The sequence below is a fragment of the Phyllobates terribilis genome, unplaced genomic scaffold (assembly GCF_046119375.1).
Source record: "Phyllobates terribilis strain yellow unplaced genomic scaffold, ASM4611937v1 Scaffold_3__8_contigs__length_932513732, whole genome shotgun sequence".
NCBI classification, from domain to species: Eukaryota; Metazoa; Chordata; class Amphibia; order Anura; family Dendrobatidae; genus Phyllobates; species Phyllobates terribilis.
In genome coordinates this window covers 166,073,391-166,100,598 of record NW_027362763.1, presented here as the reverse complement: position 1 = coordinate 166,100,598, position 27,208 = coordinate 166,073,391, and positions in this window count along the sequence as shown.

Below are 27,208 nucleotides of genomic sequence, written 5' to 3'. Positions count from 1 at the left end.
TGAGCCGCACAAGGCATCCCTGCCATAAACCCTCACACAGTGAAATGCTGTGCCGGAATAGTCACTGCTCCCCATGCCGGGGCTGTGTGCTTGGGGAGCAGTGACCATTCTCTTTCTTCAATAGCGCGCACAATGTAGTCGCAGCGTGGCTCCTGCTTTGCTCGGCGGTCTGTGTGCCCACTATTAAAGACCATGAATATTCACTACAACCCATGGGAGTGGATTGTAGTGAATATTCATGGGCTTTAATAGCGGGCACACATGACTGTCGAGCACAGCAGGAGCCGCGCTGCAGGTACAGTGTGCGCTATTAAGGAAAATGAATATTCATTGCTCTCCATGCCCATGGGCGTGGGGATCAGTGAATATTCATTTTCTTTAGCCGCAGGCACAGCGTAGGCTGTAGCAGGCGGCTGCTGCCTCCTGTGCGTCACTCATCCCGCGCTGCCACTCCCCCCACAACCCCCACCACCCTAAGCCATAGTGTATATAAACAGACTATATTCGGACTATAAGAAGCACCCCCCACTTTCCTCCAAAATTTTGGAGGAAAAAAGTGTGTCTTATAGTTCGAAAAATATGGTACTTCATTTTCTGGAACAATTTCAAGGGTGCCAACACTTTTGGCTGTATATGACTGTATATAGATATGCCATAATTGTATACAGTGTGTGCAGAATATCCATATACCTAGTATTATTCCATGTACAGGGGTCTCGTCATTTCCTTCATTACATGGATGTGTTATATAGTAAGTGCTAATATAGAGTAAAATATGACATCTCTTCATTATTTTATCATTATTTTAGGAAAAACTGAGCCGGAAGATTCTGATGGTGGAATATGTGAGACACCAGAGATCATCCAGGAATCTGCCAGTGTAAGTATCAGAGGGATGTCTGTAGATCATCAGATGACGGGTGTGAGTTACACATCCCATATTATACCCCATATGATAATGGGATAGCACGGTTCTTCATGTAGATCAGACCTATTGTGTGTGATGATGCATTATTATTATTCTGCCTCCTCAGTTTGATGTCCCTTATCCTCTTCTGCGGTACAATAATATATGTGTATGGGGGATATCCCCCTATAATAGGGTCCAGCTTGTATCACGTCCTCTACATCTGCTGCAGTATAATCAGTAGGGACTTCATGTAGAAGTGAGACCTTCCTGCATCTGGGGCTTTTATTCTCCTGCGGTTTCTATGTCTTATTTTCATCTCTTATTCCTTTCTAGGCCTTGATCAGATCATTAAACCCATTGAGACTTCCTTGTAAGAACGACTATAAACTGATCAAACTGATCAACTTTGGAGGTTATGGGTGAGCTTTATTTTGGTATAATATTTATATCCCAGGGCTCCTTATGACGATGCCTATATCTCTGTGTCCTGCCCATGTAATGTTCCCATATACAATACAGACCAAAAGTTTGGACACACCTTCTTATTTAAAGGCTTTTCTGTATGCCAGATGACCTGGCCTCCACAGTCACCAGACCTGAACCCAATCAAGATGGTTTGGGGTGAGCTGGACCGCAGAGTGAAGGCAAAAGGGCCAACAAGTGCTAAGCATCTCTGGGAACTCCTTCAAAATTGTTGTAAGACCATTTCCAGTGACTACCTCTTGAAGCTCATCAAGAGAATGCCAAGAGTGTGCAAAGCAGTCATCAAAGCAAAAGGTGGCTACTTTGAAAAATCTAGAATATAAGACATATTTTCTGTTGTTTCACGCTTTTTTGTTAAGTATATAATTCCACATGTGTTAATTCATAGTTTTGATGCCTTCAGTGTGAATGTACAATTTTCATCATAGTCATGAAAATACAGAAAAATCTTTAAATGAGAAGGTGTGTCCAAACTTTTGGTCTGTACTGTATAAATCATATGAGTCCACATCACTGTCCACATCTGTCACTATTCAGGTCATGATAGGTGATCATTTATGGAGTGTTATTTTATGTAATTCTAAACATGGATTTCTAGTGACGGCCGAACATCTAGTATTAACCATTAGTGCAGAAGATCATTAGATGAGGTCTACATACACATTGTTAGTATGAATTCAAAATAAATCATGGATTTTCCTCCTCTCCAGGGCCGTCCATTTAGCTCGCCATAAAGAGACAAACCAAGTATGTGCTATGAAGTTAATGGACAAGCAGAACCTGAAAGAGCCAAGGAGACTAGAACGAGCCTTTCTGGAGAGGGACATCTCAATCTTTGCTGATTGTCCCTTTGTGGCCTCCATGTTCTGCTCCTTTCCTACAAAACGTCATCTGTGTATGGTCATGGAGTATTTACCAGGTAGGACACATCCATTGTATCTGTATCCAACCCATGTCTGCTAATCGTAGCACCTTATATACCCAAAATGTGCCCACATGGACGGGTACATGTCCTCACTGCATTTACTATAAGTTATCTGTTAACAAGATGCCTGAAAAACCATTGATCTCGGTGACCGTCTCCCCTGTATGTCCTCACTGAGCACTGCAGCAATATCCACTATGGATAAAAGAAAGATTTGTCTTTATTTGAACAGTTTTTATAGATGGGAACTTTCACAAAGATATAAATTAGAGGCTTGTAGATGAGGCCCCGCTCTGTTTCATATAGGGTCACTCTGCAGTGTACAATATATCTTAATGTATGAGATCATGCCCTAATGTCTCCGCTTATTTCTCATTCACCCTCATCATGTGTAATTTACATTGTAACAAACCCTCACCGATCATATTTGCTTTCTCATGTAGGAGGAGACTGTGGCAGACTTTTAAAGGAGAGGGGTGCTTTACCTACCTCCCTGGCCCGTATGTACATTGCGGAAACTATTCTTGCGGTGGAATACCTGCACAGCTATGGTGTGGTGCACAGAGACCTGAAGCCTGAGAAGTAAGTGACCCTTGTAGTACAATACAGGGAAAGAAAGTTAGTTTGCTATATAGTCTGTGGGTTATTACTTGGGGCTGACACCATCTTTTCTTTCACAGCCTCCTGATAACATCAAGAGGACATATTAAAGTCACTGATTTTGGGCTTTCAAAACTCGGCCTCATGAGACCAACATCAAACCTCTACAAAGCTTCAATTGAGGACATCACCAGGGAGTTCCGTGACAATGAGGTTGGTTTTACTTACAGGATCTTGTACTTCACACATCTCACCTCTTTCTCCTTCTCTGACAATTTCTCATCTAGAAAACGTTTTCACTGATGTTATTTGTCACAATTATATTTATTGATCATCATCTCATTCTTCTTTTGGTTTCCAGGTTGTTGGCACCACTAGTTACATGGCTCCAGAAGTCATCTTAATGAGAGGATATGGAAGGCCAGTTGACTGGTGGTCAGTAGGGATCATCCTATATCAATTTATTTGTGGATTTTTACCATTTCATGGAGCTTCAAGAAGGGAGATTTTTCTCAGTGTCATCAGAGGTATGTAAAATAATCTGAATGCTATGTGATGTCATAGTTATTTGTTTTGATTTTTTTTTCTGTGATTTAGTTCCTAACTTTGTTAAGGAAAGTGGTTTATATGAAAATAAATGAAGAGGTTTTATTTCCTGTATTATTTGCTTTTTATATGACAGGTGACATAACTTGGAGATATATTAGATACTTTCCTACACGCGATGCTCGAAACATCATCACTGGACTGCTCCAAAAAAATCCAGCACAAAGACTTGGGACAGGTAATAATATAATAGTATTATTAATGACTTATTACGCCTCTCTGACCAGACAAATGATCATGTCCATGGGGACCAGCAGTACTTTACCTACTTCCTGTACATTTACTTCATGTCGGCTCCGTTACATCTTCAGTTTAGATTAACATAAACTATACAGATATGGAGCAGTTTCTCTGACTATGACTGTATCACTTTCTTTCTTGTCTACCTTTTCCAGGAGGAGCAAATCAGATCAAAATTCATCCATTCCTAAGTTGCTTAAATTTTGACAACCTTCCAAGTCAGAAGGCCTTGTTCTATCCTGATCTAACGTCAGATGAGGACACCTGCTGCTTTAACAGTAAGTAAAATGATACATCATCTGCAGAAAACTGCTGTGTGTCTTGTCTTTCATTTTATGTAGTACCCATCATTATTAGTGATAACATGGTGACTGTCTGACCCTGGTCTTATGCTAATAATCTTTTATAACACCTGTATTTTGTAGCTAGCTTTAAGGAATACCAACATATGGATTCAGCTGAGGGGGACACAAGTGAGTTCAATGATTGGCCAGAAGTCCAAAATTTTGTATCATCTTCTCAAAGGTTTTCTAAAGTAAGTATGTGGCCAATACAATGTATAAAAGCTATAATTAGAAAATAAAATAAAAAATGTATCTATTTTATATTTCTCCGTTTGTTTTAGCTATATGCTAAGAATACCGAGATGATGAACCATGAAGAAGAGCCTATGTCATCTTCAGAGTGTTCCCTAGAGAACAGCGAAAAAAGCTCAGACGTGTAAGTAGATTATTATCATTATTATGAGATTTAGTTTTGATATATGTCAGATCCAAATACAAGACACAAGTAACATATATTCAAATCCAGCATCCACCTCCCCATGATTGCTGATCTCTGTGGATCTGGCTTGTGATAACACTGCAGTAACAGCTGATCAATGTGACCAGCCATTCATTTCCAGTTCACTACGGCCAATATTACTAGTTAGACTACCGTTCTTGATGGTAGAATGGGGTCCTGAGCAGGGTGTGCACTTCATGGTGTCCTAATTGGCCTTACAGACAGATGTTCTTCTGTTTTTCTATTGCTTTTACTTGTAATTTATTTGTCTTTCTTCTACCAAACAGGCAGAGAGAGTCTTCATCTTCCAAAACCGATGGTGACAATCAGTGTTTCCCTGATAAAACCAGCGAATCATCCTCGTTCTCAGTGTCAGGTATGTACAGGTTTATAAGCCATCCTATTATAGCCTATAATACAAAAGTGTAAGGTGAATCTGCACATGAAGGCTGAGAAAATTATTTACTATATTTCTGCTGCCCCCCTGAGTATTCTGTTTTTGCTTTGTTAAAATCCCCCATATGATTGTAGAGTTATGGGCATTTTTTATTTAATGCTAACTTTTATGGTCGTTGCCAAGGGGGCGTGGCTCACAGAATTATCTGGGGGCGTGTCTTCAGGCTGCTCTTCAATATTAAACTGTGAGCCACGCCCTCATGGTACAGACGATTACAATTAGCACTAAATAAAAAGGCCCATATGTCTGGAACTGTATGTGGGATTTTAACAAATCTAAAAGCAGAATACTCAGGGAATAAGCAGAAATAAAGTAAGAGTGGATCCTGGACTCTTTTTACCTGGTGACTCTTTAAAGTTACACTGTGGCTTGCTGAATGTAATGTCATGTTAATAAGGGGACATATTCCCTTTGGGAGACCCCACATGGCGGCACACAGAAAACCTACAGGTGCATATTAATACGTTTACATAGCTCTATAAAGATACAAAGGAGTTTATAATCAACATCTTTTTCTGATTTTTTGATTAGACTTTCCAGTTCAGAAAAGAAGTAAATCTGAAATAAAAGTGAGGAAACAAGAAAAAACAGAGAAAGTAGAAGAGGGGGAATGTAGGCGAGGTAAGTGTGACAATAGGCTCCATGTTGTATGATGTCAGTGAGAAGGATTCATGTGGAGCAGATGTTATCTGTCAGTGGTGGGATTGTCACATGTATGATGGCTGACACTGATCCCGTACCTCTGTATGGAGAAGATTCCCCTCCCGTCCTCCCACAGAGACACCACAGTAGTATCCTCTAATATAGAGTTACATTATTAACATTAGTTTTCTATCTTTTCTCATAGGTTCTCTCTTCCGCCGGATGATATCATCCTGCCGGCGTGGATTGTCCAGGGCTGCTCGCGCTGTCAGACAAAGCTGCATTTTTGCACCTTGTCATCATCGGTGAACCCTAAACATCTCAAGGACAGAACACCCCTATCTAGCCCCCTGAAGAACGTGTAGCATGTCCACCAACAATGCTGTACCTGTATGGAAGGAGTTGTACATCTACCTGATGCCTTCTGACCTGCAAGAAACATCTGCAAAAATCGAAGGCTCATCCAAGAACATCTCTTCATCCTTTCCATCAATGATTAATTCTAAAATATAAATGAATAAAAACATGAAATTGATTAATGTATTTTTGACTCTAATTGAATACTAGTGCCAGTAATGAAATATCAATACGATACATGTCATAAATGTCTGATGGGTTGGACACCAAACAGAATGTGGCCTCACTTTCGTGTGCGCAGAGTGATCGTTAACATCATCGTCCTGTGCTTCGTTAAAAGCTTCGTTCTCAGCAGCACATGTGTACACAGGAGAATGTGTTGATGAGAATGATGATAAATAAATGGAGTCTTTCTCCCCCAAATGCCATTTAATCTGCATACACAATTATATAGGGAACATAGCCCAGGCATACACAGTTTTAATTTGGCTTAATATTTTCTTTTTTTATATGCAAATGAGTGCGCTTCTGTGCACCCTTGGTGTGGCCTACGCCTTGGTGCACCGTTACACCCTCCTATTTGCATATTAAAGCCATTCCCTTGTTATAATTGTCAGATGTCCTTTGGTAAGAGTAAGAGCTGTGCATTTCTGCGCTTGACCGCGCACACAACGAGTCTGCAGGCGCGTTCTGATGCCTGGTTGCTGCCTGCTTTTGGCCGCAGTCTCAATTAGGATGAAGGGCTTTGAAGTGAGCAGACCACACATCACAACACCTTGTCCCCTCCTAACTGAAACCGCTCACTACCTGCAAGTGCCCCGAGTGGCAGCCATAGACGGACAGGATCTAGGCATCAGACCTTGCCCACAACCACATTATGTTCACACCCGAACTGACACTTGGAGTGTGCTGCTGTGCTCCTCTTGTGTGAGTGCGCAAGTGCAGACAAGTGAGCTGATGTTAGACTGTGCTCGCTCTTACCAACGGATCAGTGTCAAGACAAGGGACTGGCTTTAAAGGGAACCTGTCACAGGTTTTCCCCATATAAAGTACAACCAGCACCTATAAGCCCTATGTTACAGCATTCTGGTATGCTGTCTGTATGTCCCCAATTTTCTATGCATGGCACAAAAAATAGTTTTTATCATACCCACAGACGTCTACTTCCGGTCCGATGGTTGTCTCTGGTCTTGATCCAATGTCTCCTCTCTTCTTATGACCGCTGTCCTACTTCCCTGCTTCATGTGGATGACACGTCCTATATCGTCTTCACTGTGTTCCCCATCGCGCCTCTGCACAGACGCACTTCTCACTTCCCTGCCGAGGGCAGAGCAAAGTTTGGTAGTGCGCATGCTGTAGCCTTACCTATGTTTCATCAGTGGTCTTTTGCCTTTCCTGGCTCATGCACACTACACCAGGGGCGGACACAGACCGTAGTGGGCCCCTGTGCAAGAAATTTTTGGGCCCCCCCCCTGCCCTTCATAAGGCAACAAAGTTATGTAAACATAACCCCCCCATGTGCAGCCCTCATCCCCCCCATGTGCAGCTCTCATCCCATGTGCAGCTCACCCCCCCGTGCATCTCTCACCCCCCCGTGCATCTCTCATCCCCCCCGTGCATCTCTCATCCCCCCCGTGCATCTCTCATCCCCCCGTGCATCTCTCATCCCCCCCGTGCATCTCTCATCCCCCCGTGCATCTCTCATCCCTCCGTGCATCTCTCATCCCCCCCCCGTGCATCTCTCATCCGCCCCCCGTGCATCTCTCATCCCCCCGTGCATCTCTCATCCCCCCGTGCATCTCTCATCCCCCCCGTGCATCTCTCATCCCCCCCGTGCATCTCTCACCCCCCCGTGCATCTCTCATCCCTCCATGTGCATCTCTCATCCCCCCCATGTGCATCTCTCATCCCCCCCGTGCATCTCTCATCCCCCCCGTGCATCTCTCATCCCCCCGTGCATCTCTCACCCCCCCGTGCATCTCTCATCCACCCCGTGCATCTCTCATCCCCCCCGTGCATCTCTCACCCCCCCGTGCATCTCTCACCCCCCCGTGCGCATCTCTCATCCCCCCCATGTGCATCTCTCATCCCCCCCATGTGCATCTCTCATCCCCCCCATGTGCATCTCTCATCCCCCCCATGTGCATCTCTCATCCCTCCCATGTGCATCTCTCATCCCCCCCATGTGCATCTCTCATCCCCCCCATGTGCATCTCTCATCCCCCCATGTGCATCTCTCATCCCCCCCATGTGCATCTCTCATCCCCCCCATGTGCATCTCTCATCCCCCCCATGTGCATCTCTCACCCCCCCATGTGCATCTCTCATCCCCCCCATGTGCATCTCTCATCCCCCCCCATGTGCATCTCTCATCCCCCCCATGTGCATCTCTCACCCCCCCCCATGTGCATCTCTCACCCCCCCCCATGTGCATCTCTCATCCCCCCCATGTGCATCTCTGATTCCCCCCACTCCTGGTTAATTAATTGTATTAAAAAAAAATAAAACTTGTTATACTTACCCCCATGCAATCCCTGCAGAATCCTGGCGCTCGTCCACGTCGCTGCCACCACGTTCTCCTGACGTTCGGCCATGTGACGGCGCCACATACATAGCCAGCAGCTTTTGTTTTGGCCAAAAGATTTTTAAAGCCGCCACCACGATAAGGTAGACTCTTCTGGCCGGGCCCTACTCTAACCTATTAAAATTTTCTTAAAATATCCAATACTCTTTTTAGATATATGTTTATTTAGTTTTCTTTAAGGGAATGTGTCATATACATTTTTTTTTAAAATGACCAATAATACCACATACATGGAATACCGCCACACCATGACCAGACCACATATTACCACAACATAGTGACCGAATAATACCACACAGAAGGGAGAAAAACTGCCACACCATGACCAGACCACATATTACCACCACATTACTAATATTACCACCACATTACTAATATTACCATAAGTGTCATTATACACGGGAGCTCTATACATGGTATGTATAATGTAAGTGTCCAGGTAATCTAGTGATCACCAGTGACATTATACACAGGAGCTCTGTATATAGTGTCAGTGTACAGGTAATACAGTGATCACCAGTGACATTATACACAGGAGCCCGGTACATAGTATATAGTGTAAGTGTACATGTAATACACTGACTCACTGGTGACGTCTCTAGGTGAAGTCCTTCAGCTACGCTTTTCTCCTTCATCCAGCACAGACCGCCATCACGTCTTCCAGCCAGGACTCGTCTCTGCATAAAATAACACAGTTATCTAGAGCACATTACCCAACTTCTACATTACGCAGCTGAATACAGACGTGCATCCACCATCAATATATGGTTAGTTATTATGCCACCTACCATTCCAAATATAAATTGTAATCCACCACGGTGCCCCCATTAACTGTAAATAGGCACTCAATATATAATTTAACTAGAACCTCTACTCTTTCCGCCAATTTGTTACCAGTTACACTCCTGCATCCGCAACGCCCCCTACTCTATACTTCCTGCTCCCCGCATTCATTATTTACATGCACCCCCTGCCTCAATTCATTATATCATGTCCGTGCTCTCCCCACCCCATCATCATTTATCATTTACTCTCCCCCACCCTACATTCATTATGTGCAGCTCATTATCCCCCTACTCCCAATTCCCCCATGTGCAGCTCATTTTCTCCCAATTCCCCCATGTGCAGCTCTCATCTCCCCCATGTGCAGCTCTCAAACCCTCCCATGTGCAGCTCTCAAACCCCCCATGTGCAGCTCTCAAACCCCCCCATGTGCAGCTCTCAACCCCCCCCCATGTGCACATCTCTCACCCCCCATGTGCACATCTCTCATCCCCCTCCCCCACATGTGCACATCTCTCATCCCCCCCATGTGCAGCTCTCACCACCCCCCCCATGTGCACCTCTCTCACCCCCCCATGTGCACATCTCTCACCCCCCCATGTGCACCTCTTTCATCCCCCTCCCCCACATGTGCACCTCTCTCATCCCCCTCCCCCACATGTGCACCTCTCTCAACCCCCTCCCCCACATGTGCACCTCTCTCATCCCCCTCCCCCACATGTGCACCTCTCTCATCCCCCTCCCCCACATGTGCACCTCTCTCATCCCCCTCCCCCACATGTGCACCTCTCTCATCCCCCTCCACCACATGTGCATCTCTCATCCCCCCCACATGTGCATCTCTCACCCCCCCACATGTGCATCTCTCATCTCCCCCCCACATGTGCATCTCTCATCTCCCCCCCACATGTGCATCTCTCATCTCCCCCCCCACATGTGCATCTCTCACCCCCCCCACATGTGCATCTCTCACCCCCCCACATGTGCATCTCCCATTCCCCCCCCCACATGTGCATCTCTCATCTCCCCCCCCACATGTGCATCTCTCATCCCCCCCCACATGTGCATCTCTCATCTCCCCCCCCACATGTGCATCTCTCATCCCCCCCCACATGTGCATCTCTCACCCCCCCCACATGTGCATCTCCCATTCCCCCCCCATATGTGCATCTCCCATTCCCCCCCCACATGTGCATCTCCCATCCCCCCCCACACATGTGCATCTCTCATCTCCCCCCCATGTGCATCTCTCATCTCCCCCCCCCATGTGCATCTCTCATCTCCCCCCCCCCACATGTGCATCTCCCATTCCCCCCACTCCTAGTTAATTGTATTTTAAAAAAAATAAAACTTGTTATACTTACCCCCATGCAATCCCTGCAGAATCCTGGCGCTCGTCCAAATCGCTGACACCAGGTTCTCCTGACTTCCGGCCATGTGACGGCGCCGTCACATGACCGGAAGTCAGGGGAATCATGAAGGCGCTGCCACGGCAGCGCAGCGCAGCGCTGAGATGTCCCGGACCCGGCGCTTAGCATGGGGCCGGGGGCCCCATGAGGCGAGAGATGCACAAGAGGGGGGCCACCAACGGGGCTCCGAGGGGGCCCCTACCGGCCGGGCCCCATACTGGAGTCAGGGCAGTCATGCCCTGATGGCGGCCCTGCTGGAGGCTGGAGGGGCCCCCTCTCCCTCGGGGCCCCCGTTCAATGAACCGGCTGCACGAGCGGTAGTTCCGCCCCTGCACTACATGCTTCATCATCCACATGAAGCAGGGAAGGAGGACAACGATTGAACGAGAGGAGGTGTTGGATCAAGACCAGAGATGCCCATCGGACTGGACCACGCTGTCTGTGCTTCGCATAGGGGATTGGAGACATATGTACAGCATCCCAGTATGCTGTATCAGAGGGCTTATAGGTACTGTCCATACTTTATATGGGGAAAACCTGGTGACAGGGTAAATGTAATTTTTAAATGTTAGGTCATAATGGTGCACCAAGGCTTAGGCCACACCAAGGGTGCACAGAAGCTTCTTCATTTGCATATTCAATTTCGCTTTTTTTAGTAAATATTACGCTAAACTGTATATGCCTGGTATTATTTTAGTAGGGGCTGCGTCCCCTATATAAATATTTATGCAGTCTAATTGTCATTTTGAGGTGACAGACTCCCTTTCAGCAAGCTTAACCCCTTTCCGACATGGTACGTAATAGTACGCACCATGTCGTGACCCCCTGTTCAGTGCGGGCTCTGGCGCTGAGCCCGCGCTAAACTGGACACATGTCAGCTGATCTATACCGCTGACATGTGCCCGCAACAGCCGCTGGTGGAATCGCGATCCAATCGCGATAAAAAAGAACCTATGCATGTATGGTGTCTACAAACTTGTAATGACCTGGAGAATAATAATGGCAGGTCAATTTTAGCATTCAGTGAACGTAGTAAAAAAAATATAAAAAACAACTGTGGAATTGCACTTTTTTTGCAATTTCACTGCACTTGTAATTTTGTTTCCTGTTTTCCAGTACATGATATGGTAAAACCAGTGATGTCATTAAAAAGTACAACTCGTTTTGCAAAAAATAAGCCCTCACACGGCCATATTGACAAAAAAATAAAAAAGTTATGGCTCTGGGAACAAGGGGAGCAAAAAAAGAAACCGCAAAAACGGAAAATGCTCCGGTCATGAAGGGGTTAAAATTCATTTCGGCTAACGAACATTTTGCTTGTGCATCGGGTGATGGACAGCCTGTTTAGATAGATTGATAATCAGTTTCAGTGTTAAACGGATTGTCTAGTCTAAAACTACAAATCTGCAGTCACTCAATGTGTCACTCTATGTAACTGCAGACTTGTGAATCCTCACATTATGCACTGTTTGCTGTGAGGATTCTCTGGTGTCAGTGTGGCAACCCAGGGGTCTGGTTACCACAGTAATAGAAATATTACGCCTGAGAGCAAGTGGGAGGTTTCTCTGGTCAGGAGCCCTTAAGCATGCAACACTTCCTGCCCAGACCTGGGAGGGGAGGAATCTGCCCTTATAAACTGGGTCTGGGGCGGGATTAGTCAGTGAAGTCAGAGCCTGGAGACAGTTCCAGGCACAGGGAGAGTTACAGCAGGAGCTCTGTAGGAGCCAGGAGCTGAAGACCAGGGGCTGGAGCTGAGCAGAGCTCGCCCTGGCAGGAGAATCCAAGTACCGGACACCGGAGTCCGAGGCTGTGGGGACGTATATTCACCCAGCAGCAGAAACCAGCCGGCAGGGGATTCCAGGTCCTCTGGCCATAGAAGCCCGGAGGCTCAGTCACAAGGAAGGGACCAGCACCGCCATCGAGGAGCGGAGGCTATCAGAAGGCCCCAAGTCACCAGCCATACGGGTGAGCACCACACGGTATACGCAGGGACGTGGGCTACTTCCACTCGCTTACAGCAAGGTAGCCAGGAAGAGTGCAGATAGACGGGGAGGCCTACAACTCCACCTGGCCAGGGGAATTCTTGCTTGCTCACAGACTGACCAGGTCCCTTATGCTAGCCAGTACTCCCGGGAGGGTCTGCCTTAATATCATCAGTAAAGACCCTGAACTGCACTGCAAAGACTCTGAGTCGTTCCTGCTTTCTCACCCCATACAGCACTACTAGTACTGGGACGGACGCCTGTGCACCATCACTCCCATCATCCACATTCTCTGCCCTGAGGCTATACTCCTCCCGTGGGGAGTTATCCCATCCTTTGCTGCGCACACCACAACAGCCTCAGCGGTCTGCCTCGGAGCGGCGGTACACCCTGACCGCAATCCACGGGTGGCGTAGTCGGACAATTAACCTAAAACCCATAAAAGACTGCCACTGGTTTGACCACCCTGAGCCACGGGACTGGGTCGCCGCCACGGAGACTACAACCCCCAGAGACCCGGCTCCAGGTATCCCACACACGTCCACACTAGGCCCAGGGGGCGCGTCAACTTTGGCGTAGTCAGCAGGATTTCGTGCCCGCAACCACCGGGTACTGCGTGCCTTCAAAAGACTGTCCTACCTGCCGTGGTGAAGGTTCTCGCCATCCGGAGCCGTTTCTCGCCATCTTCAAAAGTTTCCCGCCATCCGCAGTCGTTTTCCCGCCATCGGACGCCATCTTCGGGACGCCGCGCGGGAAGAAGAGGGGCGTGGACGCCGAAAGCGCGCGAGACCCGAAGCTCCGCCCCACGCATCGACGCTGCGCAAGGTCCTGGAAGGGAGAGAGAGCGACGCTGATGTCACCAGAGCGCAACGCAAGGTCCTCCACCCTGACGATCGTCTGCGGAGCTGAGGCCTACGGAGAAGAAGCAACAGAAGGTAGGCCACACTTAACTAGGGGGGAGGAAGATGACGGACACGGAGGGACCCTCTACCACCAGCGCAGCCACTGCCGCAGTGATGCCGTTCACAATGCCATACATCCCCGGAGCGGCCTGGCTGCCCCAATACTCAGGGGAGTCGCATACCCTAAGCGACTTTAAAGAGAGACTGTACAGCCTATTTAAGGTATACCCCTTGATGGAGGGCCAGAAAGTGAGCATATTGATAGGCCAGCTAACCGGCGCAGCCCAACGCGAAGTAAAATCCTGGTCAGTCCGGGACAAGGAGACAGTAAAGGAGATCTTGGCCCGTCTGAAGGACACTTTTGATACCCGCACCTCAGCCGAGGTCAAAATGAGATTTTATGGGTGCAAGCAGCGGGCCCAAGACAGTATAAGAGACTATGCTTTGAATTTGCAAGAGGCCCTGGGAGCCATTAAACAGGCAGACCCTGACAGTGTGCGGAATGCAGATGAACTGTTAACTGAGCAATTCATTGAGGGTCTGCTGTCCAATGCCCACGGAACCCAGTTACGTGCAATGGCCTTGCAGAACCCTGGTTTGGACTTTGCAAAGTTCAAAGACAGGGCCATCCGGGTGCTCCGAGAACCGGCACCGGGTAGTGCTGTAACCCACCAGCGCCCTGCTATTACGTATCACCAGGAGGAGGCGCCCTTGTCTACAGAGTCTGTAGGAGCTGGTGCGCAGGCTTTGGATACCAACCCGGCTACAGACCTGCACCATCAGGTCCAAGAGCTAGCCAAAAGTGTAGCCGCGCTAACCAGAACTGTGCAGTCTTTACAGGTCTCTCCTCCAGGGAAGATCCAGTTGGCATCCGGACAGGAGGACGTCCCGTGGCGCCGACAGAGGAGGATCCCAACGTCCAGAGGAAGACCCAGCGACAGATACAACGAGGACAGACAACCCATCTGCCGCTGCTGCAATCAGCCCGGACATATGGCAAGGTACTGTCATTTAAACGGGCACAACCTGGGGTAGAGGGCCAACCCCCAGGCATAAGATCATCAGGCCCATCGAACTGGCGTGATAAATACTTAGGGGGACGTCCGGTCTTGCCTGTGGTACTGGATGGCATTCCTATGAGTGCCCTACTGGACACTGGGTCACAATTGACTACCATCCCGTACGTGCTCTTTAAGCAGTACTGGAATGACTCGGACATAACCCGCTACCCAGATGATGACCTGAGTATCATCGCCAGCAATGGTCAGCCCGTGCCGCAGGTGGGATTCAAAGAGGTGACCATTAAGATCGGCAAAGCCGAACTAGCGGCACAAGGACTGATTATTGTGGACATTGACCGTCATGAGAGTCACCCTAGAATAACCTTGGGAACTAACGTGATTGAAAATTGTCTTGCAGAGGTGATTCTCATTTTACAGCAGGTTGCCAAGAACGCCAGTTCTAGCCAGCAGCGTGTCCTCCAAAAAGAAATCCGGGCACTGATGAAACGGCAACAGGTGGAATTATCTGGTGGTGAGATTGGTAGCGTGAGAATGTGTGACCCGTTCCCTATTGCCATGCCCCCGAAAAGTGAGATGATGATCTGTTGCCGGGCAGCTATTGGTCTAAGAGGTAGAGACTACCAAGCATTGGTAGAGCCCGTCTACTCAGACAGTAGGCCCACCATTTTGACAGCACGGGGAGTGGTCGATGTACGCCATGGGAGGGTACCTGTCCGCATCGTAAATATCGTGGAGAGAGAAGTACACCTGCCCCGGTATGCCACGCTAGCCAAATTGTTCACCATAAACCAAAATTCTGTAAAGGCCGTAGAACCCTTGCCTCCATCTCAACCAGAGGAAGGTAATGGCTCTAAGAAACAAATGGAGGACTGGTGTCAGCAACTGCATTTGGGTACTGACTCCACTCCCTCACACCAAAAACAGGGAGTCTACCGGGTGGTTCAGGAGTACGAAAGAGTCTTTAGTAAGCACCCGCTAGACTTCGGGCGAGTAAAGGGGGTAGAACATCACATCCCCACAGGAGACCATCCGCCCATAATGGAAAGATACCGACCTGTGCCCCCTGCACACTATCAGCATGCAAAGGGGATGTTGCGGGACATGAAGGAAGCTGGGGTAATCAGGGACAGCTGTAGCCCCTGGGCAGCTCCACTAGTTCTAGTGAAAAAGAAGGACAACACAATGAGAATGTGTGTAGACTACAGAAAGGTCAACCGTATCACACACAAAGATGCCTACCCGTTACCTAGAATAGAAGAATCTTTAGCTGCATTAAAATCTGCTAACTTCTTCTCCACTTTGGATCTTACTAGCGGGTACTGGCAGGTTCCTGTAGCAGAGGCAGACAAGGAGAAGACCGCATTCACCACCCCGATGGGTCTCAGCGAATTCAACTGTATGACGTTCGGGCTCTGCAACGCACCAGGAACCTTCCAGCGGTTGATGGAATGCTGTCTGGGACACCGGAATTTCGAGACGGTCCTGTTATACCTGGACGATATCATCATCTATTCCAAAACCTACGAGGACCACCTGAAACACCTGGCAGAAGTGTTTGACGCCCTGGCAAGCTACGGCCTAAAGGTGAATCCCTCCAAGTGTCACCTCCTGAAACCAAAGGTGCAGTACCTGGGACACGTGGTGAGTGCTGATGGAGTGGCTCCCGACCCCAATAAGATCACCGTGATTAAAGACTGGCCAAGACCCTCCAGCATAAAGGAAGTGCGGCAGTTCCTCGGGTTGGTAGGCTACTACCGAAGATTCATTCCCGGTTTCACCAAAATGGCAGCCCCTATGCAGAACCTCCTGATAGGTCAATCCAGGAAGGCCAAAAACCAGAAGCCGCCCTTCAGGTGGGAAAAGCTGTAAGAGGAGTCCTTCTGCCAGCTGAAGATGGCCCTCACGGGGGATGAAATCCTGGCGTACCCTGACTACAGCAAGCCTTTTATCCTCCACACGGACGAGAGCAACATCGGGCTAGAAGCCGTACTGTCCCAGATCCAGCAGGGGAAAGAATGGGTAATCGCTTACGCCAGCCGAAAACTATGGCCCACAGAGAGAAACCCTGAGAATTATAGCTCATTCAAGCTAGAGTTCCTGGCAGTGGTGTGGGCAGTGACCGAACGTTTCAAGCATTACCTTGCCTCTTCCAAGTTCACCGTGTACACAGATAACAACCCGTTGACACACCTGGACACTGCAAAACTTGGTGCCCTGGAGCAGAGATGGATGGCCCGCCTGTCCAACTATGAATTCACCATCAAATACCGGGCGGGCCGCTCAAATGCCAACGCGGATGCCCTGTCCAGAATGCCAAACTTACCGGACGTCGGGGAAGATCCAGAAGAACTGGAAGAAATCGAACTCCCTGAGTTCCACCGTCATGGGATTACCCTGTATTCCCACCGTGTGAGGGACAGGCACTCTGCTACGTTCAATCACTTACCCCACCACAGCTGGGCAGAGACACAAGACAGTGATCCCGCAGTCCGTCTGGTGAAGGAAATGCTGACACAGGCTGATGCCGGTCTTGACCCAGACGCTCCGGAAGAGACCAAGCAACTGTGGAAGGAGAAAAGCAGGCTGTTTCTTTACAAGGAGAAGCTGTGCCGGAGAATGGTCAACTCTAGAACACACGTGCTGACCTGGAAGGTAGTGGTCCCAAGACGAGACGCGGCTATAGTTCTGGAGGCGTACCACGACGGAGCCGGACACTTCGGATGGAAAAAGCTGGAGTTCCTGTTGCGTGAACGGTACTACTGGGTAGGCATGAGAGGAGCCATCGAGAGGTGGTGCAGAGACTGTGGCCCGTGCAACCTAAGAAGAAAGGATCGTGCCAGCCAGAAGAGTCCCCTGCAGCCCATCATCACCAGGCAGCCACTGGAACTGGTAGCCCTGGACCATGTGAAACTGGCTCCAAGCAAATCTGGGTACGTCTACGCCCTTACCATTGTAGATCACTACTCCCGGTTCCTGGTGGTGGTCCCTGTCAAAGACCTAACGGCTCAGACAGCAGCCAGAGCCTTCCAGCTGCACTTCTGCCGTCCACACGGGTATCCAGAGTAAGTGCTGACGGACCAAGGACCAGCCTTCGAAGAGGAGGTCTTCCAGGAGTTCTGTAATCTGTATGGCTGCAGGAAGATAAGAACAATGCCATATCACCCTCAGACCAATGGACTATGTGAGAAAATGAACCAGGTGGTGATAGACTTGCTAAAAATGTTGCCCCTGGAAGAACGCAGTCTGTGGCCTGAAAAACTGCCTGATTTGGTGGACTTGTACAATCACATCCCCGTAGGCTCCACCAACTGTACCCCGGCTTACCTAATGAGAGCAAGACCTGATAAGCTGCCTATTGACCTGGATATGGGAGTCCTGACACCTGAGGACACCTCGCCAGAGGCAGACTGGGATACAGAACAGCAGCAGCAGTATCGGAAAGTACAGGAGAGCGTTGAGCGAAGTCTGTCTCAAGCAAGAGAAAGGCAAGAGAAGGCTTATAACCAGTATGCTCCCGCTGTTCCCCTGGTACCTGGAGAGCAGGTCTTGAAGAGAAAGAGGCGGCTCCACAAGTTGGACGACCAGTGGGAGAAGGACCCGTACACCGTACTGCCCTCAAGCCATGAGAACCCAAAAGTCTGTGTCATCAGTAAGGATGGAGGAGAGACCACAGGCATTGTCTCCAGAGACCACCTGAAGAAGTGTCCCGAGCAGCTGCAAAGCCCTGAAGAAGATCAAGAAAACCCTCAACCCGCAGAGGAAAGGGAAGAAATGATCAGTACCGTACTCGGAGACTTTCCCCGGTCCTGGACTCAGATCAACAACGCAGTCGTGGTACCCGTCCTCACCTTTCTCCAGCCAGCCCCTCAAGGACCTACAGAAGAACAGGGAGTGTCAGAAGAGCAGCCGGCCCAGGAGGCAGAAGAATCCATACCAGCAGCCCAGGAGAATCAACCCTCTGCTAGTAGTGAGCCTGCCGTGCCCCTAGTAAGCCAAAGAGTACGCAGAAAGCTGCCAGGCCTGCCCATAACACCTTCTACACACTGTAGTGCAGAACCAGATAGTGGGTTACGTAGGTCCACCAGGAGCACTAGAGGACAAATGCCCGCTCGCTGGAGAATCTAAATGTAATGTGCATTTGCTTGTAAATTGCCAATGTTGAAAAGGGTTTATGTTTTTGTTACCTGGTTACTAATTATGTTTCTCTAGTTACCCCTGCAGGTTTATTTGGACTGACAGGTTATGGACGCTGAGTAACCGGAACTACAATGTAGATAGTTGCACCTTGGTGCCTCTTGCGAAGATGGCCGCGGAAGAGAAAACCTGTCTGGTGTGGCCTCCTTGTGGCCCAAAGTAGCTAGCCTCAGCCTTGCATCCACGGCCCGGGCCAACGCTTGGGGTTTGCTTTGGACAGGTCCCCTACTCTGTGCCAAGACTTCACCTTGTTGGGTGATATGGACACCCGGTTACGGACACGCCGTGACCTCTAAAGACTAAAGCTTCTTGTATATATGTTGTTGTATTATTGTTTATACCCTGTATTTGTGTTTTCTTAAAAACGTGTTTAGTCCCAGAGTACTAAAATTTACTAGGGGGGAATGTGGCACACCAGGGGTCTGGTTACCACAGTAATAGAAATATTACACCTGAGAGCAAGTGGGAGGTTTCTCTGGTCAGGAGCCCTTAAGCAAGCAACACTTCCTGCCCAGACCTGGGAGGGGAGGAATCTGCCCTTATAAACTGGGTCTGGGGCGGGATTAGTCAGTGGAGTCAGAGCCTGGAGACAGTTCCAGGCACAGGGAGAGTTACAGCAGGAGCTCTGTAGGAGCCAGGAGCTGAAGACCAGGGGCTGGAGCTGAGCAGAGCTAGCCCTGGCAGGAGCATCCAAGTACCGGACACCGGAATCCGAGGCTGTGGGGACGTATATTCACCCAGCAGCAGAAACCAGCCGGCAGGGGCTTCCAGGTCCTCTGGCCATAGAAGCGCGGAGGCTCATTCACAAGGAAGGGACCAGCACCGCCATCGAGGATCGGAGGCTATCAGAAGGCCCCAAGTCACCAGCCATACGGGTGAGCACCACACGGTATACTCAAGGATGTGGGCTACTTCCACTCGCTTACAGCAATGTAGCCAGGAAGAGTGCAGATAGACGGGGAGGCCTACAACTCCACCTGGCCAGGGGAATTCCTGCTTGCTCACAGACTGACCAAGCCCCTTATGCTAGCCAGTACTCCCGGGAGGGTCTGCCTTAATATAATCAGTAAAGACCCTTAACTGCACTGCAAAGACTCTGAGTCGTTCCTGCTTTCTCACCGCATACAGCACTACTAGTACTGGGACGCCCGTGCACCATCACTCCCATCATCCGCATTCTCTGCCCTGAGGCTATACTCCTCCCATGGGGAGTTATCCCATCCTTTGCTGCGCACACCACAACAGCCTCAGCGGTCTGCCTCGCAACAGCGGTACACCCTGACAGCAATCCACGGGTGGCGTAGTCGGACAATTAACCTAAAACCCATAAAATACTGCCACTGGTTTGACCACCCTGAGCCACGGGACTGGGTCGCCACCACGGAGACTACAACCCCCAGAGACCCGGCTCCGGGTATCCCACACACGTCCACACTAGGCCCAGGGGGCGCGTCATCAGCGTTGGGAACGGTGGTCATGTTACTGCAAGTATGCGATTTGCATATTTCCGGACACCATCCGACTATGCAAATAAATTGAGCGAGGCAGTATCCATCTAGTTGAATTGTGGCTGGGCGTATGCATATCGCATACTTGCTGTCACATGACCACTATTCCTGACGCTGACACCAGAGAATCCTCAGAGCAAGCAGTGCGTGATGTGAGCAGTCACAAGTCTGCCGTCACAAAGAGTGACTGCAGATTTGTAGTTTTAGACCGTTAACCCTTTTAATGCTTCTTAAAGGGGTTGATTTAAGTTGGAAAGTTATCCTATTTGCGGGTTGTCGGACCCCCAACGTTCCTGAGAAGTGGAGCAGAGGTCAATCATCCGCACTACCGCTCTACCATTCTTAAATGGGAGTTCCGGAGATTCTGTATGGCAAGGCCCGAGCTGACTGCCATACGGGTGAGCACAGAAACGTTGCACTCAGGGTCGAAGGCCACCGCACAGCTACAAGCAGCAGGGCCAAAGAGTTTAGTGAAAGGGAAGGCCTCCAACTTCACCAGGCAAGGAGGATTCTTTACTTGCTTCTAGGCTGCCCGGACTTCCACTTCTAGCCAGTACCCTAGTCCCGGCTTGTCTAATCACCACCAGTAAAGATAAGAGGAAACCGCCATTAAGTTGTGGACTGATTATTGCTGCGCCATCAACCCCTGCACTACAACGCCCAGCATAACCCATAACATCTACACTACCCTGGAGATAAGCTGTACCTGTGGAGAGCCACACCATCCCTGTTGCAGTAACATCAGCTCCAGAGGACCTGCTCCCCAGCGGCGGCTCCCTTAGCTGCATACCACAGGTGGCGTCACGAACTTTATACAATCACTATACATCCCCTATAAATAAACCCCTGTTATTGACCGCCCTGGGTCACGGACCGGGTCACCGCCATTGTGACATTCCCCAGTATCTACCGGCCCGGCAACGGGTACCCCAATGCCCAGGGGGCGCGTCAACTTGGCGTCACGAACTGGATTCACGAAGCCCGGTATAACCGGGTCCTGTGTGCCGTAGACTTTATTGAACTGTGTTATCACGTGGTTTGCTGCCCGCTGAGGGGGAAGAAAGAAGCCCTGATCCGGAACTGCCGGGTAAGAGATCCTTCCGCCTGCAGAGCAGTATACTGGTACATCAGGAGACGCCCAGGACCTGGCTGAGGTTCACTAGGGAGGAGGAAGATGCCCAACAAGGAGGAGGGTTCAGTCGCAGGCAAGGCCGCTGCCACTGTAATGCCGTTATCAATGCCATGCATACCGGGGGCGGCGTGGTTGCCCCAGTACTCAGGGGAGTCGCACACCCTGAACGACTTTGAAGAGAGACTGCGCAGTTTGTTTAAAGTATACCCCCTGTCTGAGGAGCAAAAAGTCGGCATCCTCATAGGCCAGTTAATCGCTGCAGCCCAGAGAAATGTGAAGTCCTGGTCGGGCAGAGACAAAGGCACTGTAAAAGAAATACTGGCCCGACTGAAGGATACCTTTGACACCAGCACCGCAGCAGAAATTAAAGTGAATTTTTACGGGTGCAAACAAAGGGTGCAGGACAGTGTACGGGACTATGCTCTAAACCTGCAGGAGGCACTGCGGGCCATCAAACAGGTAGACCCTGACAGTGTACATGATGAGGACAGCTTGCTAACTGAGCAGTTTATTGAGGGGCTGCTGTCCAGCACTCACAGGACACAGCTGCGCTTATGGCTCTGCAAAACTCTGATCTGGCCTTTACGCAATTTAAAGACAGAGCCATCCGGGTGCTGCGGGAATCAACACCAGGAGGCGCTGCATCCCACCGGCTCCGAGCTATCACATACCACCAGGAGGTGGCGTTCTTTTCCCCAGAACCTGTGGAAGCTGACGCGCAGACTCTAGACAATGACCCGTCTGCAGACCTGCGCCTTCAGGTCCAGGAGCTGACCAAAAGTGTGGCTGCGTTAACCAAGACCGTGCTGGCCATGCAAGTGTCTCCAAAGGAAAAGATCCAGCTGGCTTCCAGTCTAGATGACATCCCGTGGCGACGACAGAGAAGAATTCCACCGATCAGAGGGAGGAACAGCGATCGCTACGACCAGGACGGACAACCCATCTGCCACCGCAGTCAAAAGGCTGGGCAATACGCAAGATTCTGTAATTTAAACGAGCAACCCCTGGAGCAAAGGGCCAACCCCCAGGAGTAAGATGACCGGGCCCACAAAGCTGGCGCGACAAGTACGTTGCTGGACACTGAGTCCCAGGTGACCATGATGCCGTATATCCTTTATAAACAATACTGGACTGATTCAGACATTACCCGCCGTCCAGATGAACACCTTAGTATCTATCCCAGCAATGGTAAGCCCTTGCCTCAGGTGGGGTATAAAGAGGTGACCATAAAAGTTGGCAAAGTAGAATTGCCATCACAAGGAATGATTATTGTTGATATTGATCGCCGAGAAAGTCATCCCATGATAACCTTAGGCACTAGTGTGATAGAAAATTGTCTTGGGAGAAATTATTGTTTTGTTACAACAGGTCGCAGAGACTGCCAGTTCCAGTCAGCAGCGAGTTCTACAGAAGGAGATCAGAGCCCTGATGAAAAGACAACAGGTAGAGCTGTCTAGAGGGGAAATTGGCAGTGTCAGGATGAGTGATCCATTCCCCATTGCAATGCCCCCTAGAAGCGAAATGTTAATATGGTGTCGGGCAGCAATTGGTCTGAGGGGTCAAGATTATCAGGCCCTGTTAGAGCCCGTGTACTCTGACAGTAGGCCCACTATCTTGACAGCCAGGGGGGTAGTAGATGTCCGCAAGGGGAGAGTACCGATAAGCATCCTGAATTGTGGGGAGAAAGAGGTCCATTTACCCCGGTATGCTACCCTTGCTAAGCTATTCACTGTCAGTAACAACTCAATAAAGATAGTGGAACCCTTGCCTCCATCCAAACCGGCAGAGGATAATGGTTCCAAGGGACAGATGGAGGATTGGTGTCAGAAGCTACAAGTGGGCACTGAAAAGCATGGAGTATACCGGGTGGTCCAAGAATATGAGCGCGTCTTCAGCAAACACCCACTAGACTTTGGGCAGGTAAAAGGGCTTCAACATCATATCCCCACGGGAGATCATCGACCGATTAAAGAGAGGTACCGGCCTGTACCCCCAGCTCACTATCAATATGCCAAAGGGATGTTACGGGAGATGAAGGAGGCTGGGGTGATAAGGGATAGTTGTAGCCCCTGGGCAGCTCCATTAGTTCTCGTTAGAAAGAAGGATGGTACAATGAGGATGTGTGTTGACTACAGGCAGATTAACCGCATTACACATAAGGATGCCTACCCATTACCCAGAATTGAGGAGTCACTAGCAGCATTAAGATCTGCTAATTATTTCTCCACTTTGGATCTCACCAGTAGGTACTGTCAGGTTCCTGTGGCAGAGGCGGACAAAGAAAAGACCACGTTTACAACACCAATGGGCCTCTGTGAGTTCAAGTGTATGCCATCCGGGCTCTGCAATGGCCCAGGAACCTTCCAGCGGTTAATGGAGTGCTGCCTAGGACACAAGAACTTCGAAACTGTCCTGCTGTACATGGACGACGTAATTGTCTACTCGAAGACATATGAAGAACACCTGGAGCACCTTGCCGAGGTGTTTGAAGCCCTATCTGGTTTTGGCCTGAAGGTAATGTGGCGCCCCTGAGGGTTCGACCGCCACTGGGATGCTGCACTTCTTTAATGGAGTGTAGTGTTCCTCCTCTGAGGTAAGAACAGTGTGATGTTCAGGACTCCACCTCCACATTCAACACCACACTTCTCCACCAGAGGGGGCTAGAATGCACTAGGTGCTGCCCTCCTGGTTACAGGGAGACTGGGTAACCAAGAGATAGGGGAACCATTTAGTGGGTGAGGGTGGAGGACTCACATTTTAGTGACACTTAATAATTCATATTTAATACACTGCCATCTTGGTCATTGGTCGGTTCTTTTGATTGTGATCTCCCACCCTGAAAGTGGATCCTGTGTGGACCTGCAGCGGATGGAGACACGGCCCTCGTACCCTGGCCTTGGGTCGAGGGGCAGGTTCGAGTTAACATATGTCTCAACCCGGTCAAGGACAATGACCAAGAAGGCCCGAAGCTTAGGAGTGTAGCTCCACAGCAAATGGCCCCAGGGAGGATGCAGACGGAGCGGTATACGCCACCTGTCCTCGCTATTCTGATCTATTCAGAGGGATTCCGGCTGCAAGAGGGGTACCGGCCCCCAACACCCGACCTTGCTACTCCACGTCCTGGTCGGAAGGAGCGGAGCTGCCACCCGTGCCCTTTTTCTGAGAGGAGTTCAGAAGGAGACCCGGCCTATCTACACAGACAGGAAAGTAACCGGTCTGAAGTCTAGTAACACTCTGTTGCGGGGTCCTGATTTAACACTGGACTTACTCGGAGGTTGTCGGACCCCTGTCCCTGGTGACCGCAGAACTCCGCGAGGAGCAGGGAGGAGCCTTGCAGCTGTACTCTTCAACATGAGTAAAAACCCTGGAAGTTAACCCCTATGGCCTCCGGACTCTTTATTCTGCATTACACTGTGCTACGCAGCACCAGACCTCCTAGACTACTACCCCCGTCATCCTTTCCCTCTGACCTGAGGCCATGCTCCGCCTGTAGGGAGTAGTAACAATGACGGCTGCCATAACACCATGCCTCAGCGGACTGTAGCGGCGCTGGTGGCATTCACCAGGTGCCACAGGTGGCGTAGTCGAGATCAGCCACTCAACCCGGATAAGCCCGTACCATCTCTTTTGTTTTAGTGTGACGACCCTGGGCACGGGTCAGGTCCGGGCCACGGCTGCACACCATCTCTACATCAAAGGACCCGACTCCGAGTCCTCCACCTCCCAGGGTAGGGCTTACAGAGGACGCGCGTGAGTCACACAGTAAGGCCATCCAAATGCCACCTGTTGAAGCCCAAGGTGCAGTACCTTGGTCATGTGGTAAGCACCGAAGGTGTAGCGCCAGACCCTGAAAAAGCCACCGTAATCAAGGACTGGCCAAGACCATCCACTATCAAGGAAGTGCGGCAGTTTCTCGGGCTGGTAGGCTACTACAGGAGATTTATCAAGGGTTTCACCAAGATAGCAGCGCCCATGCAGGACCTCCTGGTAGGCCAGTCCAAGAAGACCAAGAACCCCAAACCTCCATTCAAATGGGGTAAACCAGAACACGAATCCTTCACCCGACTGAAAATGGCTCTCACCGGAGACGAAGTCCTGGCCTACCCAGACTATGGCCAACCCTTTATACTTCATACAGATGCCAGCAACGTGGGATTAGGAGCGGTGCTGTCCCAGGTACAGCAAGGCAGAGAGAGAGTGATTGCCTACGCCAGCAGGAAGCTCCGTCCTATGGAAAGGAACCCCGACAACTACAGTTCCTTCAAGTTGGAGTTTCTCGCCATAGTCTGGGCTGTAACAGAGCGCTTCAAGCACTATCTCGCCTCCTCCAAATTTACAGTCTTCACAGATAACAACCCGCTGACGCACCTGGAGACTGCGAAGCTTGGTGCCCTAGAGCAACGATGGATGGCCTGACTGTCTAACTACGAGTTTACCATCAAGTATCAGGCGGGGCATAAAAATGCAAATTCTGATGCGCTGTCCAGGATGCCCAACTTTCCAGATGGGGGAGAAGACCCGGAAGAGCTGGAGGAGATAGAGATACCCGCTTTCCATCGTCATGGGGTGACCCAGTGCTCCCACTGTGTAAGGGACAAGAGCTCCACCAACGGAGAGGCCACGTTCAACCCATTGCCCCAGCATGGATGGGCAGAAACGCAGGATAGTGACCCGGCTGTCCGCCTAGTCAAGGAGTTGCTGACACAAGCTGACTCGTACCCTGATCCAGATGCTCCACAGGAGACCCAACAGTTGTGGAAGGAGAAGGGAAAACTGTTCATCTACGAAGGAAAGCTGTGTCGAAGAAGCATCAACTCCCGGACACATGAACTGGTCTGGCAGGTGATAGTCCCGAGGCAGGATGCGTCAATGGTCTTAGAAGCGTACCACGATGGAGCAGGACACTTCGGGTTGAAGAAGTTGGAAGTCTTGCTACGTGAGCGATACTACTGGGCTGGCATGAGGAAAGCAATCGAGAGATGGTGTCGAGAATGTGGTCCATGCAACCTGAGACGAAAAGACCGTGACAGCCAGAGGGCTCCCCTGCAGCCCATAATCACCAAACAACCATTTGAACTGGTAGCCTTGGACCACGTGAAGCTAGCCCCAAGCCGGTCAGGCTATGTCTACGCTCTCACCATAGTAGATGACTACTCCAGGTTTTTGTTAGTAGTGCCAGTGAAAGACCAGACGGCTCAGACGGCAGCCAAAGCGTTCCAACAGCACTTTTGTCGCCCGCACGGTTACCCTGAAAGGGTGCTTACCGACCAAGGTCCAGCCTTTGAAGCAGAGATGTTCCAGGAATTCTGTAACTTGTACGGCTGCAAGAAAATCAGGACGACGCCGTATCATCCCTAGACCAACGGGTTGTGTGAAAAGATGAACCAGGTAGTGATAGACCTGTTGAAGACGTTGCCCCTTGAAGAACGTAGCCTGTGGCCAGAGAAGTTACCAGATTTGGTGGACCTATATAATCACATCCCGGTAAACTCCACCAACTGTACACACGCTTACCTGAAGAGAGCAAGACCTGGTAAGTTTGTCCCAGGCAAGACAGAAGTAAGAGAAAACTTATAATCAGCACGCACCTGTCATTCCCTTATCACCTGGAGAACAGGTACTTAAGAGGAAAAGACGACTCCACAAATTAGATGACCAGTGGGAGGTAGAGCCATACACCATCCTAAAT